Source organism: Ursus maritimus, unplaced genomic scaffold (genome assembly GCF_017311325.1).
Source record: "Ursus maritimus isolate PB19 unplaced genomic scaffold, ASM1731132v1 scaffold_13, whole genome shotgun sequence".
In the NCBI taxonomy this organism is placed as follows: Eukaryota; Metazoa; Chordata; class Mammalia; order Carnivora; family Ursidae; genus Ursus; species Ursus maritimus.
In genome coordinates, this window is record NW_024423675.1 from 56533769 (window position 1) to 56549419 (window position 15651).

At 36.8% G+C, this 15651-nt stretch overlaps 1 protein-coding gene across 1 annotated transcript in view; it reads right to left on the reverse strand.

The window, feature by feature from the left end:
- Nucleotides 1-15651, reverse strand: part of SYNE1 (spectrin repeat containing nuclear envelope protein 1) — a 442550-nt gene that overhangs the window by 380355 nt on the left and 46544 nt on the right. The gene's annotated exons all lie outside the window — the stretch shown is intronic.

Sequence of the window (15651 nt, forward strand, 5' to 3'; positions counted from 1 at the left end):
TCTCTTTCAAATAAGTAAATAAATTTTTTTTTAAATGAGAAAATTATCTGGTGAATGGCTTACGCAAAACTAGAAGGCAAATAAGACAGAAAAATCAATTCAGAGCCTCACTTCACACCAAAATAAATTCCAAACGGTTTAAGGAATTAAAGTAATTATAACAAGTGCTTGAAAATAAGGTAAATATCTATGTTTACTGAATGAAGAAGGACAATCAAGGCCTTACAATAATAGAAGAGAGATGGATTTCATTGCATAAAAATAAAAAGTACACACCCAGAAAACTTTAAACATAGAGACAAAAAGTATATGAGTAAAATATTTGCCAAAAATATAGTAGAGTTAAAATTTTAAATAAAATCAATGAGAAAAACATTAAGGTATATTACATTGTTAAACAAAGGTATGAACAAGCAAATCACAAAATGGGCTTTTAAAATACATGAAATAAGTTTTGAAATTATTTTGATCAAAAATGGATATTAAAACAATGAGATAAGCATTAAATCCAGTATTTTTTTTTTTGAAAGATAGAGGGTGGGGAAGGGCAGAGAGGGGGAGAGGGAATCTTAAGCAGGCCCCATGCCGAGCACAGAAACTGACATGGGGCTCAATCCCAGGACCCTGAGATCATGACCTGAGTTGGATGCTTAACTGACTGAGCCACCCAGGAACCCCAATCCAGGGGTAATTAAAAAAAGAGAGAGAGAGATTCTGAGCCACAAAAAGCTCTTATTTTCAATTATTATAATGAAGATTAAACAACATGGATAGATTAGCTATTTATTTCCTATAACCTCAATATTATGGTAGATCAATGGTTCTCGAAGTGGATCAGCATCACCAGGGAACTTATTAGAAAGGTAAATTCCCTAGGCCCAACCCAGACCTACAGAATCAGATCAGTAATCTGTTTTAACAAGATAGGTGCGGATCAGTGCGTGGATCACAAACTGTATGAAACGCTGTAGCATAGTGGTAAACAGCATGCGTCCAAAATGCCTGGTTTAAGTTCCACCTCTTGGGCAAATTATAGAGATACTCTGTCTTTCAGTTGCCTCATCTGTAAAATGGGGATAATAATGACAGACACCATACAAGGTTGTTAGGAAGACAACTTGAGTTAATATCTGGAAAGCACACAAAATAATGTGTAGTATATAGTTTAGTCCTGTTGTTAAATAGAAATAAAAAAACAAATAATTTTCTATTTAAAAAGGGAAAAGACCACATTAAAAGTTGTTCTTAAATAATCAATAATTTTACTATTAAAATGACATGTCAATTTGCATATCTGTTATAGGAAACCAGGTAAGTAAGCAGCTTTATGGATGAAGAGATGAATAGGAGAGAGAAAGAAAAAAGAATATACACAGGCCGCATCCAGAATAATTTCAAGGACTCTGACAACTGAGAGCCACCTATAAGTAATTCAGGGATCTTTGTGGGGATAACCCTGGAAGTGTACATTCTTATGCTGCCTAAAACAATTTGGGAATTTAAAACTTCTCTCTTTGATGGTAAAGATGTGTTTGTTTGATTTTCTATGCTAGTAAAGTGGCTGTAGAAACATGGCTTGAGTCCATACTTTGATATAATGAATAAACCTTTATTAATTTACAAGTGATCCAAGTATGATCTTAGCCTGTCATGAAGATGTGATCTCAGTGGTTTTGGTCTATTAGTAGTTACTTTTCTGATTTAGAGTTTAATACTGATATAATTTAAAAACAAAAAGTGCAAGCCTAGTAATTATTTCAGTGTTGTCTAGACCCTGTCTGACAACTCCACTGAATTCTTCAATTATTTACTTGTTTTAAAATCACTAAATCATCATGAAGTCATAGCAAAATAAATGAAAAACACAATCTTATATTTTCTATTTTTAAACATTCTTGCTCAAGACTAAGTAAGATAATACAAAACTTAAAAAGTATTAACACTTACCCTATATCATGTAGGTTTTTGATTATCCAAAACATTGCAATACCTTTTGTTATGTTTTCTAAAATCTTTTGAATATCTGCCTATAAAACATTTGCTCTATCACATTCCAAATATGTGCTCTTCCATCTTTGTATAATTTTCAGCTTCTTTCATGTGAACAGAATAACAAGGGAGTTCCCTGTGCCTTTGGGATCAGTAGATGGGGAATTCAGTGAGGCCCACAAAAAACAGAGGTCGTTGAAGAACAAAGAGGTCAACTTAAACCTTTTGGTGAGGCTCAGGGTCATGACTCACTAAGGGACATCTTGAATCTTTAGTCTCTCCTCACAGTACAAGGAATGGTGCTGGGTTCTTCCTATTCTTCTATCTTTTACCCTTAACAAATATAGGATGGGTGGTTCCCCACCTGTTCCCACCATGAAGTCAGACTCACTGTCTAATAAGTGTTCCCACAATCAGAGGCAAGGGACGTGATGGGATTCGTTTCCTCCTGCAAATTCATAAAGTGCTACCTGGGAAGGTTCAGACCCTAGGACCATGGCAAGAAAGCTTTTCTTTGTTGCCTACATCACTGACAAGGGAAAAATCAAACTCTACCCACAGCAGTATGGAGATTGTCAATAGCTGAGCAAGACATTGTCCCCTAACCTGGCCCCAATCTGGAGGGATATGAGTGACACCCCTCTGCCCAGTCTCAAGAAGGGATACTAGAAGGTAAGGGACTGGAGTCAGAAATCAAACTGCCTCTTTAATCCAATTCTTAATCTGGTCTTTTTGAACCAGGTAAGTCTACAGAGATCTTTTTCAATCAACAATTTATCTCAGAGACCTACTTTCAATAAATTTAACCGGTAAACTTTACCTTACAATGTGTTCACTTCTGAGATTCCTCTTAACCCAATGTAATGGCAATGCTGTTTTGAGGTTTGTTTTGTTTTGTTTTTGTTTTTGTCTTGAGAATGCTTGAGAACAGGAAACAAAGTACCCATGACTAGACTTGCTCTTTAAACAACAGCCTTGTCAATGAGTTCTAAGTGAGAACTGGCACTTCTGTTGAATCGAGTAGTCAAAAAAAGAAAATCAAGCGAAGAAAGAAAAACAATTTAGAGAAAAAAAGATCCAGGAGAGTCCTTAAAGAATGGAGCATATATGTGTGTGTATGCACTGAAGTTAGAAGCACATAAGTACCGTCCTTTGGAGGCATTTCATAACAGCTGCAGGATGAAGGGGAGAATATATATTTAACATACACATACACACACACACACACACACACATATATATATATACTTTTTTACCCTAACCAAAAAAAAGGGGGGGGAGAGCATGCATATTACCTTTTTATGAAAAACAGTGCAATTTAACTTATTTGCAAATCTGTGACTGCAAAGTACCCACAAGGAGGGAAGAAGGGAAATTGGTCATAGAAACAAAACTGTCTAATTATAGCTATATTTGTACTGGACCAATTACTATGACAGAACAGGTATTTTCTTTGGTAGAAAAAGTATCAGCATTTTATTTTCTCAAATAATTTAGAGTAACATGTGGCTCAACTTTTAAATTGCTTCCTGCTTATGTGTTATGTGTTATGTGCACATGAATTGTTATTTTTAATGGGTTTTTTAAAAACGTAATGCTGGTTTGTGCATCTTCACAAATTTTCATGATGCCCTTGAGAAGAGATTATCATGTTTGTAGGTGCAATGACAAAATTCTTTCCAGTCACTTCCTGAATAAGGAAGGGATGGGGAGGGCAGCTTCAAAGCCACAATCTTGGACTGGCCTTTTGCCTTAAGCATTTTAGAAGGTGAGCAGAAATCGATATTTTAAAAATAAAATGTCTACATCTTTAATGACATTCTTTAATGTCTGGGTGATATTTCTATTGTCATTACATAATACTTACCATTTTACATTCATGGCTATGACAACCAAGGTAATTTTTACTGTAATCTGCATAAACGGAAGTTTCTAAAAAGTATTTTCATATTTTGCCAATTCTGTCAATTAATGTTCAATTCTTCTCACCAGTTAAAGGTTGGGTCCATTAATTATACACATTCAAAATGCGCAACAATGTAGTTAGCTGTTAGAACAAGTCACTTGAGCTGTAGATGTCTTGCTTTTGTAAAACTGCTCAGTTCATATGCATTATGGAGAAATTATTCAGATTGGAAGGGCTTCAAAACAAACAGAATAAGGGAACTCATAGTAGCAGAATTCTAGAATTAGAGCACTTTGTACAGGTTAGGAAACCTGTAGTTAGAATCTGTGACCTGCCCAGTGTCATAAAACCAGGTAGCCACAGGAAGTCAGAAAGTATAGATTCCTGGATTCTGCATCAGATTATTTTTTTAAGATTTTATTTATTTATTTGACAGAGAGAGAGACAGCCAGCGAGAGTGGGAACACAAGCAGGGGGAGTGGGAGAAGAAGCAGGCTCCCAGCAGAGGAGCCCGATGTGGGGCTCGATCCCAGAACGCCGGGATCACGCCCTGAGCGAAGGCAGACGCTTAACGACTGAGCCACCCAGATGCCCCTGCATCAGATCTTCTGAATGAGGATCTCAGACAAGGCTTAGAGGTCTTCTTTGGACACACTCATACAATTCTTATCCAAACTAAGGGTTAAAAACCAGTGCTTCAGATCCTTAAAATATCTGTATGATAATGTAATTATGTTAATTACCAATAACATTCAAGAGAGCAGTGATACTGCACTTCAATATAGCTCAGTAATCATCTAAGATGTCGTTCTGTTTTTAGAGTGTGGTATCATGAGAATAAATGTGATCTTTGGAGTCAGAATAACCTAAGTTCGCCCCCACTTACTGGCTAGTTCCCAAACTGAGCAAGTGTCTTTACCTATCTGAGCATCAGTTTCCTGTAGTCTAAAATGGAGAAACTAACAACTATCTCACAGAGATGCTGGGAAGTTAAATGGGCAATGTATGTGTACAACATACAGCACAGTGCCTGGAACATAACAGGCACTTAATCTATGTTAAATTTTATTATTATTATTATTATTATTATTATTGTTATTATCTTCCATTTTAGCAACTTGATGTGCATCTAATCTCTTTAAAAATGTTCAGTTTAAACAAAGTTTCTCTTGTAATTCTTCAGCATTATCGGCAATGTTCTGGAAAACAACTGTTGCATAATCTGCCCAATAAGACAAAGTAGACCTTGACTAACAAGCAAACGTGCCTGTGCATGTCTTTCTGGTAGCCATTCAGTCAGCTATTAAATTGCTCCTGCTGAGGTTTCTTTTCTTTTCTTTTTTCACATGTACCAAGCCATCTTTGCTTACTAATGTTGAATCTAATCCGCATTAGCTGTTTGCCTCGGGCAGTTATTGGCATGTATTCACATTCTATAGCTACAGGATATATCCAAAATAAAGACTTATGCATAAGCAGATTCTCAAGTGGTCCAGAGCAAGCAAAATATTACTGAGCCACAGCTCACAAGTACAGACTGGGAATAACTGATTAGGAGGCATATATGGCAGAAATACCAGCACATATTTAGTCTTGATTTTTGAGTCCTGCTATGCCAACTCTGCAACACTCTCATATACAGTGTTATTTTTCTGTTTCAATAAATCTGAGAGTACATTATAGTCCAGGTTCTTGATGACTAATCATTTGCAGCTTGGTGTGTTCACTTCTCTAAACCTAGTCCTTTTTCCATCAATATAACTTCTAAAGTACACATTACTAGATATTAAGTATTAGTATTTTAAATTTGTCAGAGGTACTAAAGAAGCATTACTACGAAATGGTGACTCATCCCAAAAGACACAGGTATTTCCAAGTGAGACAATGACACATAGGCCAAAAGGCTTTCAAAACCTTGGCAAGAGACTTTGGGTCACAGCAGGTGTAAGAATGAATAGCCAGATTCTTGACCTTCCCATTAAAATTCGCTAGAGGAAGTACAGAAGTTATTTTACATTCTTCCAAATCCGGCTGTCAAAAATCAGTGGAAAAATCCAGCTTTTTCTCTGTGCTTCCCAAGTCTAATCTCATTTAGTTCTATTAGATTAAAGAAGAATAAGTAACCCTCAAAGCAAGCAGAGGAAATGGAGATACAATTTAACTTAATGATTGAACATTAACAAAAGACCTATGGAAAACAGATTGTGAGCCAAACCAAAAATGTTTTACACTGATCATTTTATGCAAGAAGGGCTTTTAAAAGAGAAATGGAGGAATACATAAAATGCCAGTTTTCAAATGTCAGACAGTAATAATTGTTCATACATTAAAAAGGGATATTTTTGTCTTTTCTTTAAATTAAATCAAACTACTCACAATCACTGGGGCTAATGAAGTGGTTTTTATTCTTTAACAAGAATAAAACCTGTTGTAAATTGTTCAGTAATAGAAAGAATTTTATTAGGAACTACAATTAATGTAGGGTCTTAAAGATTAAACTAGAGCCCATATTTCCAGGCAGAAATATGGACACTCTGGCATGTACTTTGCAAGAGGCTGCGTATCCTGCTGCTGGTAAAGAAAATACACCAAGAGCCTTGAAAAAAATTGAATCCAAAACTGACATAGTTGCGGTATTTTAAATCAAAAACATTTTCTAGCACTGAAGTGTTTCTAATCATTATGATATTTTTCATATCAGATTTGGAGTAAAGAGCTACAGTTACTGGTTTCACATCTCCCCATTATTACAGACTTGAGTGGGGTTTTTTAGCTTTGCAAGCAATATGACAATAAAATTATTTATTTATTTATTACACTATACCTTACCTACTTACGAGAAGACTTACTGCATCTAATAGGCCTCACTCAGAAAGTAAACACCACAAACAAACAGTTCTTGGAACAAGCCCCACATCTTCTTTACTTCCTGCATGTGACACAGTGTTTGTGTGGGTGTGGGTGTATAGGTGTGTGTCTGTGTATGTCTGTATATTTGTAAAGTGTCATTCCTTCTATTAAATATACAAATTTAGATAGCAGAAGCAGTTTTTTTCCTATCATCAGGCCCAAAACAATAGCAAACTATTTTTTCTTGTGTTAAACTCATGAGATGTAAAATTTCATATTCTTTAATTCTAATATTCTGACTTTGATTCCAAGGTACCCAACTTTGGAGGCTTCCAGGCTCGTTAACCCTGTGACAGTGGTAGACTTGTTTTCCTGCTATCTTTAATAATTAAGAATTCTGACCTCTAAGTACTATTTACATCATTGTCACTTCTTTGTTTATTCATTAATATTTTTTAGCAGTAAGAGCCACATTTTATTTCCAGGTTATCCACCTAAAAATCTGTTAAGTCTTTGGTAACAGATAGTAATTTAATATTCTAATTTGTTTCAGAAGAGATTTGACTTCATACACTTATAACTAAGCAATGTACATCTACATTATAATAATATTTTACCAGCTGCTTTTCACTAAATAGACTCCATTGGTTTAAATTTTATAACATCAGGAGGTTTGCTTTTTTAAATCATATTGTGGAGGATTGCATTTTCTGAAGAAGACAATAACACCATTTCTGGTCCTACATGCTCTTTCAGAACCTCGCTACCTGCTCCGTGAGGGGATAGAGACTGTTTTATGTCCTCTTGAAACTGGGTGGGCTTTGGGCACTGCTGTGATAAGTAGGATGTGTCAGAGTGAGGCTAGGTGACTTTTGAGGCTAGGTCTTTAGGCAAAAAGGCTTCTGCCTTGCTCTCTCTCTTGAGTCACTTGCCCTGGTAACCCAGCCACTATGTTTAGAGAACAACCAGGCCACACAGAGAAGCCACATGCAGGTGTTCCAGCTAACAGCCTCAGCCAAGAGCCTGAATCAGCTGCCACATGTGGTGAGAGAGTTTTGAGATGATTCCAGCCCCCAGCAGGCCAGTCTTTGAGCTGAGGACCCAGACACGATGGAGCAGAGACAAGCAGTCTCTCCCGTGGCCTGTCCCAATTCGTGATCCATTAAATGCGTGAGCATAATATAAGTGATTGCTTTTTGCTACCAGTTTTTGTGGTTTGTTACAGAGACGTGGCTAGCCAGAACACAGACACTTAGACTTGAGCTTGCGCTCGAGGTCTATTTGGCACTTACAGTGGGGCATCCACCAACATCTTGCAACATTGCTTTTCTCTTGGCTTTTTAAACTATTTCTTAGTTTCTCCATTGACCGGTTTTTCTCCATGTGGTAAATTCTACTAAAATCTACCCTTGCAGAGCTAGTCAATGAAAGTTTTTAAAAAGTTTTCCTGGGAGGCCTCAGGAACCACTGACAGGTGCACTGATGTATGCAAAGAATTGCTCTCCACGTGACACGGCAACTAACTGAATTCCCGGCCAACTGGAGTATGCTCAACCATGGATGGCCTATGTGGGCTAATATTTTCCCGTGCATAGGTGTGAGGTGATGCCTCCAGGGACAGGGACAGGGACAGGGAAGAGCTCAAGACAGCTCTGTCAGCCGCAAAGGCAACCAGAACCTCAAACTGAGCAACTTACCTGTTCTCTGAGAAAGAGGCCAGATCTATACAGGTCCCTCTGAGCCTGCAAAGTACAGTGTCATTCCACAAATATTCACTGAGGCCCGCCATGTCCTAAGAGTGTCCAGCAGGGACTTGTGGGTAGGAAATGACCATGTAAATACAGTTCCCTTCAGCAGGGTAGGCCTCTCTCCTGCACGGATTCTCAACTTTAAGTCACCACTAATTGTTGTCATGCCTTCCACCTCCAGGCCTCTCCCATTCCAGTTTTAATTTAAACACCTCTTAACTCTTCCTTGATGGTTCTTAAAGGGTACACAGCACTCCACCAGTCTAAGAATCATTTGGGCCCTTGTTGATATTGCAGACCTCTGGGCCCCTCCTGACTCACTGAATCAGAATCACTACTGGTAGGCCCCGGGCTTGGTATTCTTGTAAATACTCCCAGCTGATTCTTCTGTTTCTGTCTGGCCTCCCCTGACTCCAGTCTCTCTGCTACCTGATTCATACTACTCACTAACACTAGATTAATTTTTCAGAGCATAACTCTGATAACATCATTCCCTTGCCACCTTAAAATGGGTTACCACTGCCTAGCAGGGTTCTTATTCCACATCCCAGCACTCAAAACTTTTTCCAGTCTGGCCTCAACCTACTTTCTAGTCCTGTCACCACTAACCCACATAGCAAGTTGTACTGCACTGCAGCTTGCTTCTACCAAACTGTACCCTCTGCATACTTCATAAACTCAGCCTCAGCTGCTCTCTCCAGCTGCCTCTGCCCCATCTTTACTCAGGTTGGCCTTGCCACCTTGGATACCTTCAGCTCTTCTATTGCTTCTGGTAAAAACTCTCCTCCTCCTTAGCACCTCTCTCAAGATATCATCATACCTGGAAGTTCTCCTTCCCTCCTCTCAACGTTAGTAGGACCTTGACTTAAACACTTCCAAAGCAATTCTCCCACTATGTAGAGTAGTACTAAGTAATATATCTTTCCTTGTAGTAATAATGTAAATTTTCTTCCCCTTTCATTCCATAAAAGTGCGTAAGGATGTATGTGTGTATGTGTGTGACACATACACATGGAGTCAAGTTTAAAAAGAAAGAGCAAATGTATAATTTAGGGTGGCAGTCCTGGACAGCTGCAAATATAAAATAATCTCAGTAGGAAGTTCAGAAACAAATCATGTTATATCACCTTGTGATAATTTATTCTACTAATGTCTAGTTTCAAAGGCTTTTGAAATGTAAATGGCTATCTTGATTCACAAATGATATAGCACAAAACATAATTTAGGGTTGCAATCACTCTAATACGAAATTGGCTTTTATTTATTAATTTCTAGAAAATACACTTTTTTTGGCAAAACAAATGACTCATTATTTATTTATTAATAGCCTCAAACGCAAAGTCTGTACTTTCCTTTTAGCACAATTGTGTTACATCAGTTTCTTGCACTCAGTCAATATATTAAATTTTTTTATCAAATTATTATATGCAGCATGTGTTTGTTTATAAATATGGATAAAATCATGGAGTGCTATTATAACTAAACAAATGCTTTTATTAGAGAGTTTTTAAGTGTTACAAATCTTATACATTTTGTAATTATTTTATGGATAAAGAAAAATAAATAAGTCACTCTCTAGTAATATATTTACCAAACTAAAAGTTATTTTTCACTAAAAGGGGATACGTGAAAATATGTTATTAGTTATCTCTAGTAAGATTCTAAATAATGACCCAAATTAAAGACCACTGCAAGCCAGGACTTCTGGAACACATTGGCCTCAAAGGTCACATCCTAAAATGAAGGAATCTCAGAGGGAAGGCCTGCAGGGCTAGCACAATCAACATTTTCCTTCTCACACCTCGAACCCATAGCTGTACACTTTGCGTGACATCTCCATTACTAGTTTAGTGGCCTTTAGCAAGTTACCTCACTGCTCTAAGTTTCCATGTCCTCATTACTAAAATGGGGCTAATAGTGTCTACCAGCTACCTAAGGAAATTGTGAGGATTATAGAAGATAATAAGAAATCTATAAATGTTATCTATTTTCTTAACAACAACCCCAACATGTAGTCCTAAAGTTTTTACCAAAAAAAAAAAAAAAGGAGAAACAGGGAACCTCGTACCTCCAGAAGCTGGGAAAGGGGCTGTATGTGTTTTTATAGGTTTCTGCAACTCTCCTACCTCAAATCTCTGCGGCCTGCCTCCAACCCCATGAAAGCTTCCACTGACTAAATAGAGCCTTTCAGTCCATAATTTGTGATTCATGCCCTCCTTAAAGAGGATGATGGTTACAGAAATCTGCATGCCTCTTGGAGGAGAACACTCTGCCTTATTTGCCATTTGTTCCTCTGCATGATTGAATTTACTGGGTGTTTTCCTGAGAGAGCAGATGTGGGTGGATTAGACAATGCATGAGCTCTGAGGCAGAGCAGAAAGAAACAGGTATGGATTAGAGGTAGGGAGTTGTCAAAAACACATTTCCACTACTCAAAATTGCCTCAAAAATAGACATTTCCACACAACGAAGGAGAAAAACAGAAAACATACTCCCTGGGAGGGAGGAGCAGTGAGGTAAAAATATACATAGTATCTTATCTTTTTCAATAATTACATTCTAAAGCAAGGCAAACAAAACACAAGAATTTTCCAGCCGAGAACTCGATAACTTAATAGGTTGAACCACATGAATTTTGTAGGTCAAAAACAGTCACATGAAGGCAATTTTATAGACTGACATACTTAGCTTGTGTTAGCCACCTCATGCGAAAATCTTATCTCTAAGCCTAGACTCATACTTAGGGAGGTGAGGTGTGTGCACTGAGAGATAGGTGGGTGTTGAGACCAACTGAGGGAAGAGCAGGCTCTGGACTCTCATCTCAATTCTTCTCAAATTTGCTCTAGGGCCAGAGGAAGATGCAGAACACGGTACCATCTGGATAAATGTTTTTTCTCTTTCTTGCAACCACTGCCTGTTTGATGGATACAGCTGAATTTACTTATGTCCATGTAATGCAATAGGCAACATTTACTGAACACACTGCTTATGAGTGCTGAGCACTTCACATGGATAAACATTTAATCCTCACAACAAATCAAGAAGTCTATCCTTTCCATAACACCCGGGTTATATATGGCCAAAGGCAGAGAGAGGTTAAGCAACTCCTCCAAAGTTGTGCAACTAAGCAGCAGGGGAAACAGTCATACTCCAGCAGGATGGCCACAGGGCCTGTATTCTTAACCGTGACCCTGCCCCACCCTACTGGGGAGACAGAGAAGGCAGGAGGAAAAGTAGGGAAGCATGGCTTGCAAATTCGGAGGAAACAGAACTTCTGAAACAAAATAATAATGGTATATTGGTATATTATAAAGATCCATGTTACTTATTTTATTTTCCTATTAAGCTTCTTTCATTCACTAAAAACTAATCTTCAAAGATTGATATAAAGTGTCCGATTCTAAGTATGCTGCCTATTTTCTCTCTATTTAGTTACTTTGTATTTAGTTAAAACCTTTTCTTGGGACCGGAGTAGAATATCTATAGTAGTTCCCCCCTTATCCAAGGGAGATAGGTTCCAAGACCCCCACCAGATATCTGAAACTATATCTATCTATCTATCTATCTATAGATAGATAGATATAGATAGATATCTATCTCCACACCGTATGTTTTTTCCACAAACATATCTACAATAAAGGTTAATTTATAAATTAGGCTCAGTAAGAGATTAATAATTAATAACAAAATAGAATAATTATAACATATTATAATAAAAGTTATGTGAGTGTAGTCCCTCTGTCTCGCTCAAAATATCTTATTGTACTATATTCACTCTTCTGACAATGTGAGATGATAAAATGACCTTCATGATGAGATGAAGTGGGGTGAATGACAGGCACTGTGATAAAGCTTCAGGCTATTATTGAGCCTCCGACACTATGTCAGGAGGTAGATCATCTGCTCTGGACTGTGGCTGACTATGGGTAACTGTAGAAAGCAAAACTGAGGATAAGGGGAGACCACTGTATTTGTATGTTTTTGTCAACAGTGGGATATTATTTATGATTCCCTCTGGTTCCTCCTGGAGTATAAACAGAAAAATGTAATATAACTATATAAGAATTCATGAAAGTTTTCAAAAAATAAACACATTAGGTTGGTATGGATGTATGGCTCTGGCTAGCTAGAGCATTCTCACAACCAGCCAACCAACCAAAGAAACAAAGAAACAAACACTTTGTTTTAGCCCTATGATGCAAAATGATTTTGTCTCAAACACTCAAACTTCAATGTGTAGCCAAGGACAAGACTTTTAGACTGTAACCATGCAGTCATACCTTTAAGTAACTGCTATGACATAAGCATAGGATTTTGAAATACAAAGTTACTCGAAGTGGATAAAAAGTAGTTTTACTTATTCTATGACAAGCAAAAACTTAGCATCTATCTTTGTACCAACTTAAAGGTCAAAAATTCATCTAAAAATAACTATATAATAGTTCCACTGGAATAAAAAAAGAAATTCACGTGCTAAAGAATTCTACAATACTTCCTGTAAGCTTAGGAATTTCGAAAGGCCTCTGTATAGGAGCTGTGTGAGCGAAACCCAGGAGCATCGTGGCTGTAAGCAGTGCCCAGGAAACAGCTAGGGGTTCATCTGTAAAACAGTCCAGGAAACTTGGAAATGTTACTTCAAAATGATGAAATTTAGCTATCTCAGACAACATCCTATACATCGTCACAGAAAATCACAACACAGGTAAATGTCTGCCAATAAATGTATTTTCGACAGTGATTAACCAAAATAGGTCAGTCATCAATCCTTGAAAAGCAATATGAACGTGAAACAAAGATGAGATGCTACTATTCCATTGAGTATCAAAATTAAAATCAATATCTCTAGAAAAATCAGGAATAGTGAGCAATGAGAAAAAATAAATTATAGGCAGAAACCTAAATTAAGAAAACTGCACTTGGCATAGACTTTTTAAACTCAGTAAGGATAAAAATCAGCCTGAAACAAACAACAAAAACATTCCCAGACACTCTTAATAGAGAGATAGTTGCCTTTTGTGCAGCTTTTCCCCAAGAAAACAAGAGACTAATAAAAGGTATGTGGAAATGCCAACATAAGAAAGCATTGATCTGATTATTTTCTTAGTGGAAAGTATAAATCTAAAATACCACAACTAACTGCTACGTAATATGCTCGATTTCACCACTAGAGGACAAGGCAGGCCCAGGTGCATTAGTTTTTAACAGCACATATTAGAGTATTCTGCTTGACTTACAAAACAAAACAGTAGTAGCACAGTAAAATTGTACACTGGCCACAGAATTTACATAGAGAAGTATGATTTAAATAAAAACACTCTCCAAAAAATGTCATGCAAAAAATGCACATGTGTTGTAGAACGATATACGGAGAAAAATTATAAGGAAAAACAATTACTTATACTATCCCACCCAGAGACTATAAAGTTATATTCTTCCAGACACTTTTCCTATGTGAATCTGTGTAATGGATTTCTGTGCATTTATGTACAGGAAAGCATTATTACCTAAAGGTTATGAACATAAGCTCTGAAGCCAGCCTGCCTTGCTTCAAATCCAGGCTCTGCCATTCCCTAGCTCTGTGATCTTTGGCAAAGTACTATACTCTATTCCTCAGTATACTCATTGGCTAAACCGGGGACATAATAATAAAAGCTTTAAGGTTGTTGTGAGGTTTAAATAAGATAACCCAGGTAAAGCACTTCCAATAGTTCCTGACACAGTTTTAATAAACAGAACAAGCAAGTAAGAGAGAAAGAGAAGAAAAATGAGAGCACAGATAAGGTCATATTATATCTAACTTTTTAATACTTAATTTATCTTGATGTCAATACATTTTAATACCTTCTTGGTTATCCTTACATTTTTACTATAATGTTTAATATAATGAGTTAATATTACATATGCTCACACACTCTTACATATGCAGAGACTGCTTCTAGGATGAAGTGTATATATCCTTCTGCCTCTTCACATTACACTGCCTATAGATCTTCACTTTTTTAAAGAGATGCATAATATTTCATTTTATGGATGAATTTTACTATTTGTGAAACTTAGGATGTTTCTAGGTTTAAATATACATATATGTATTTACCAAAATGCCACAATCAACAACCTTTTAATCTAGTTTTGCATACATGTGCAAATAGATCCATGGGATAGAATCCTACAAACAAAACAATTGACTGGACATTTATATGCATCTTTACTTGGAGGATTGTTGCCTAAATGGAGATTTTTTCTTATGTCCTTTGCCCATTTTCTACTGTTTGCTTTTCTTTTACTTACTGATTTATAAAGATGTTTGTCTATTACAAAATTATATAGTTTGTGTCATATGTGTGACATATTTTTCTCTAATTTTTCATTTGCTTTTTTGTTTAGTTATACATTTTGTTGTGCAGATATTACAAATCAATTTCTTTTTAATTCTGGGTTTTTGACAAGCTAAGAAAGGATTTCCCCACTACCAGATTATAAAATAGAAAGAGTAATCTCTATAATTTCTTCTAATTCTGTGGCTTCGTGTTTTAAAATTTGTATTAAACCATGTAAAATCACTAATAATCAAGTGGTGTTAGCTTACAAAAAGTCAGCTTCAAACAAACATATTTCTTGACCAGGTTGAAATTGAGCGTGTGTGTGTGAGAGAGAGAGAGAGAAGGACAGAGAGAGAGGGAGGGAGTGAGAGAGTGAAGGGGGGAGGGAGGGAGAGGAACAGAGGGGAAGAAGGGGGGAGAGAGAGAGAGAGAGAGAGAGAATGGGAGACACAATATGTAATTATGCATGTGTGAGATGTGAAGACATGTAGTAATAAGTCAGCGGGTTCCGTCCCGGTTCCCATGGTCATCTAATTGTCTCCAAATAATTTAGTGAATATCCATCTTCCACTCTATAGGCCTGTTTTGGACTGCATACTCTGCTCTAATGATGGATCTGTCTAAATTACTGTGGTTGTTAAATATATTCCAATGTCTGATAGAATCAATGTTCTCTCATAATTCTTCTGCAGATTTCTTTTTCTGTGTACTACATGATGCATGTTTTCCTAAATGAACATAATCACTTTGGTTAATCCAAATATAAAAAAATCTTGCTAATATCTTGCTTGAGAGTGCAGTATTAGTTTAATTTAAGGAGATATGACAAATGTACAGT